Consider the following 5,558-nt stretch of genomic DNA (forward strand, 5'->3'; position numbering starts at 1 on the left):
GGTTAGAGGTAATGATTGTGTGATTGTGTCCTTGTATGTAGATGATATTTTGTTGTTTGGAACCAATATTGAGATTATTAACGAGACAAAAAGTTTCTTGAAGAGGTATTTTGAAATGAAGGATATGAGTGAAGCTAGTGTGATTCTTGGGATAAAGTTAAATCAGTCAACTGATGGAATAACATTGTCACAGTCTTATTATATAGAGAAATCTATACCTGAGAAGTACAATTATTCAAATTGTAGAATCGCTAGTACACTACATGATTAAAAAGTTGCTTTAGTCAAGTATACACTACTAGAAAAATGTCAATAGACATCGGTTAAAAACCAATGTCTATGAACAAACAAATCTGATGTCTTCGTGGGTGATGTTAAAGACCCCCCATTTAACATCGGTTTTAAACTGACGTTAAATAAGACATATAACATCAATTCTTTGAGTGAAACCAATATATATAACTTGATATTAAATTTCTCATACATATATAATCTTCATATACCATCATAATATGATATTTTTATCAATTTAAATACATGCGAGCTAAGCAAAATCTTTCCATTTATGCATTAAACTGATGTTACTAATAGCAGTAACAACGGTTTTCCTTTAAAATTGATGTAAATATAACATTTGACATCGATTTTTTATTGGAAATCGATTTCTATTGGGGACAAACTGATGTTTATAAAGCTTAATAACATCGTTTTTCAGCTTTAAAACCTTTTTTGCTGTAGTATTTAACATCGGTTTTAATCAGTTTTACTGATGTCAATGTTCAACTAAAACTGATGTATTAAGCTTTGACATACATCATTTTCCACTGTAATGATGATTTTACCTATTTTATTAATGTACTTTTTTAAAATATAGATGCCAAAAATTTGCCAAACTACAAAAACTAGTTACTGCATAATACCAGTTATCTATAAATCTAACAACCAATATTCAAACATCTGGTACAACAGATTCATCTAATACAAACATCAAGTACTACATATATCCATCCATATATTCTACTACTCTCTATATAAAGAATTTGACTTGGTACCGGCAATACTAACAACGAAACCAAACAGGAAAGTGTGCAAAACTTTCCATGAGTTGTGAAGATATTTAATAATCAGGTGTTTGCGAGAAGGATCGATAACGTAAGGATGGTCACAGCTCTGAAAAAAAAACAAGCACAACATAACATCAGAGAGATTGAGAACATTATATATGTATTCATACCAAAATCAGAAATAAAGAACTGCATGTTGACTGGAGGCATTCATTTCTAGAAAGTGAAGATAGAAATATAGCATATAAACCACCAGCCTTCCAACAGTGGTGAAAATAAATCCTAGGAGGTCTAACCTTTCTAGTTGAGAAGATAAAATCCTGGAGAGCCCTTACAGGATCAGACCTCGAATTCCATGCAACATATCAAGAAACCTCTCTCTCAGTTTACAAAGATTGACGACCGACTCGGCTTTAAGTTCGTCAGTATTTATAGAATCACCACAATTTTCAAGCATTGAAAGCAAACTTAAGTATTCAGGGACATTATCCTGCAAAACTCTGACCATTATCAATAACAGTTGATAATACTCAAAATAGCATGCTCATTTGTCAAAGTACAGGTCATATTGACAAGATCCCAAGACTGATAATACATACCACCATGTTACAATACTATGATACCTGTTGAGGAAGAAATTTGGTTCAGGTTGCTGTAGAAAGAAATTGCCTCCTGCTGTGAATTGGAATTTGAATTTACAGAATTTTGTCTAGCTCTGAAAGTTTAAAAAATTTAAAGCAGCTTCCAGAAATAATTATTATACCCTCTGAAAATGACAATTTCCAGAACAAATATCACTCATAATTTACCACGGTCATTATTTACATTGTTCAGAAATATCCAAGACAGAAATATTAGAAAAAGATTGTAAACTGGAAACAGTTTCCATGAGGCTATAGCAAATATCACAGTAGTTACCTATAGGTCCTAGTTTTTGGTATCTTCTGTAAATGCATATTTCAATATTCATCCATCAAATGGAGTTTCTACCTTGTCATGGAGACTGGCCTACTGTTCTTATATCTATAAGCAACATAACTCATCTCAAGAGAGTATTTTCCTGGTGAGAATGTTGTCTCAACAATTCCACCTGCATTCACTGGATTGAACTTTAGGACCTTTCAGCAAAATGAGTTCTTAGCCTGCATCAGCAAAATGATTTAGTTTTATAGGACATATATTTAATGAAACTGAGAGCGAGAACAAAGATGCTCAAATACAATATGTAGAATTGACCTACATACCATTTTACACTGGATTAAACTTCAGGACCTTTCTTCTCGGTGCTCTCTTTTGCGGTAAATTTTTGACTCACCTCAAGGGAGGAGTACAAGTCTGAGTCTGATGACTCTGTCTCATAAGTTTCAACAACATATTTTTGACCCTGTCTCGTTAGTTGCAATTTTCATCATAATGGTTAACATAAGAAGATAAACTATTTTAGCTTGTTCACAATGTTAACACTTCAGTATATACTGCCAAGCAGAAATTTATGTAAGAAGATGTGGCGAGAAACATCATACATATCCTAACGCAGCCAAGGCAAGTAAATGATTGATAGCCGAATCGGTGGATTGCTTGGCCCCTGCTTCTTCTCTGTTTTCTGCGCGCTAGGCTTTTTTCTCTCCCTATTTTGGTTAAAGAGGAACTGAATATATGAGAAATAACATAAAAAGGTACAACGTACTTAAAATGTTGGAGCTTAAAGAAACCCTTCCTACCCCACCCGAAAGCAAAAGTATTATACATCAAAAGACAAGAAATTTGTAAGTAGACAATATAAGGCTTGATATCCTAGGCTCTACGCAGGAGCTCTGGACCACAGGCACCAGCTTCACATGAATCAAGAAAAATACCAGATAACTTGGTACTTGCAATAGTCATGTTAAGTTTTTTTAGTAAATTAATCAAACTATATCATGACCTTATCATTTTCACAACACCGAAAACAAGAATACTTACCTTCTAATTTCAGCTTTCTTCCTAGACTTTAATTCTTTTTTCCAATTCAGATTCTACCATTCCATCATATATCTCTCTTGCCTTTGATACATAGTCACAGTATCCATACATAATGATAAGGCACTCCTTCGTATTAAAGTTCATATATCTCTCTTGCCTTTGATACATAGTCACAGTATCCATACATAATGATAAGGTACTCCTTCGTGATAAAGTTTGGTGTATATTTCATGTCAGTCATCTTCTCATAAACTAACTCGGCTTTCTCTCTGAGCCTAGCTTTTCCATAGTTTGTGATCATAAACAGACGTGTCAGGCCTGCATCCACTGTTACGCATCTCAGAGAAAAGCCACATCGCCATCCGGGTTTGACCTTTCTTTCCCATTACAGATATTAACTTTGAGTAAACTCCGATATCTACTATATATCACCTTTGTCTCTGCATCCATTTGAACACCTAAATACAATAAAGTTAAGTCTAGAATATATCCAACAAGAACAACCGAATCTTTTATTAACTATAAACACATAATCTTGGAATAAGGCAACTCCACTAGCACGGACTATAAATAACAAAACTAATTAACCCACAATCATTAACAAGAAAATGTGATTTCCATACAACATATTCAAATTGCTATTTAGATCATAAGCATCATAACCTTTATTAGCACAGCCTTCAAGATCACTACCATAAGAACCTAATCTACGCAACAACATTAACTTACTAATGACTTAATACGAGACACATTATCAAGATCCAAAATATATCAATCCAAGAAGTACATATATACACTAAGACCATTACCATTAATATCATAACCTCTTACTTCATTCCTATATTCAAATTCCATGCACATTGTATCATTCCAAAATTATCTCAATTCGAAACCAATATACCAACAAAAAAACCAAAAATTATAAAAATTCAAACAATACTAAAACAAAAGCCAAGAAATCGAAAAACACCCACAACCCAAAAAAGAGCAATAAATATTAAAACGTTACATACATATATACATACTCAAACATACCTCAAGACACTGAAGCCACTTATCAGTCCTCCCAAGTTCTTCAAACAAAAGAAAATAATGTTCACTTCTGACAACCTTAACATACTTATCTAAGGTTGTTGTCAGTGGCTTTCTATCATTAATGTTCCTCATTAGTGTCCTAACTAACTCTGCCGACTCAGACATAAGTTCAGTCTTGTAACCCATTTTTCTTCCGGGTCGGGTCATGGAGATCAGGTGAAACAGGACCTGGGTCTTGGTGTATGTATACATGGGTGTGTATGTATCAAGTTTTATAGCTTTTCCATCCGAGGAAGATAAAAACATACATGAGATTGACTCAAGTTCTCGCGCCCCATGTAATTGCTCAACACACCCATCCGACTGTAGTGATATACTTCAGAATGATATGTTTAAAGCAGCATTAAGCAAAAAACAGAATCAATAAAATAGTACCAACTGTCATGGATGAAGCAACTACTTAACACATTGTTACCCGTGTATCTGCCATGTTAGTAATTGGTTTAAAAAATTAAGGTTTCAAATTAAAAAACAATCAAACTTACCCAATTAAAAACAATCACTCAGCTAATTAAAAAATTAAAAAAAATTAAGGTTTTAAATCGGAACCCAAAATTATAAAATTAGGGTCTAAAGCTTACCCAATTCAAACTTTGACCTCTGATTTAGCTTTAACTTTCAATTTAGCCTTAAACTCAGACTTAAGCTTTAAAATCCAACTTGAGCTCTAAACTCTGACTTGAACAACCTCCTCCGACCACTTAAACTTCGACGAGAGTATACAGAGAAGAGAAAGCGCATAAAACATATAGAGAGAGAGAGAGAGACTGAAAGCACATACAGAAAGCATCTGAGAAGAGAGAGATGGTGGTGGGTGTTCTTCAGCCAACCAGAATTAGACGAGAGAGTTTTAGAGTCTTTAATTTTCTTAACTTAATGTTTTATATTTTATTATTTAAGAGTATATAAAATTTAATTTTAAATTTATTTTAATATTATGTTAGAAAATAGGGGGAAGATATGTGACTTAAAATTTTGACTAAGGAAAAAATAAGAGGGAAGTTTTAAGAGGGAATGAATTATTTGACTAAGGGGAAAAACGGGAGAGGCGAGTTGGATAAATTTTTTAAAACGAACTTATAACATCGGTTGGGCTAAAAAACTAATGCCTATATTACAAAAACACATCGGTCAACAGCAACCGATGTCTAAGAGGCGATGTCTATTTTACTTTTTCTAGTAGTGATAGCTCAGGAGATCCTGTGTCTCAGTTAAGGTATTCTCAGATTATTGGGAGGCTTTTTGCGATATCTTGCTAATGTGACTAGACCAAATAATTCTTATTCTGTGTCTAAGTTAGCTAAATATATAAGATGTCCAAACAAGACTCATTGGGAGGCACTGGATAGAGTTCTTAGATATCTCAAGGGAACTATTTTCTCTTGGCTTGCATTACCGGAGATTTCTGGGGGTACTTGAGGGGTACAGTGATGCAAG

At 33.7% G+C, this 5,558-nt stretch overlaps 1 long non-coding RNA gene across 8 annotated transcripts; it reads right to left on the reverse strand.

Moving 5' to 3' along the window:
- Nucleotides 1–958: 958 nt before the first annotated feature.
- Nucleotides 959–4,996, reverse strand: LOC141689781 (uncharacterized). Of its 8 annotated transcripts, none has more exons than XR_012562505.1 (6): nt 4,703–4,992; nt 4,062–4,424; nt 3,027–3,484; nt 2,309–2,692; nt 1,361–2,206; nt 959–1,170 (listed from the first exon to the last, which is right to left on the reverse strand). It is a non-coding gene; the product is annotated as an uncharacterized LOC141689781 (long non-coding RNA). The 8 variants fall into 8 exon arrangements; XR_012562504.1 differs by having other exon boundaries at nt 4,062–4,437; XR_012562510.1 differs by having other exon boundaries at nt 1,361–1,554; nt 1,688–2,206; nt 4,062–4,992.
- Nucleotides 4,997–5,558: the final 562 nt, after the last annotated feature.

Source organism: Apium graveolens, chromosome 10 (genome assembly GCF_009905375.1).
Source record: "Apium graveolens cultivar Ventura chromosome 10, ASM990537v1, whole genome shotgun sequence".
Taxonomy (NCBI): domain Eukaryota; kingdom Viridiplantae; phylum Streptophyta; class Magnoliopsida; order Apiales; family Apiaceae; genus Apium; species Apium graveolens.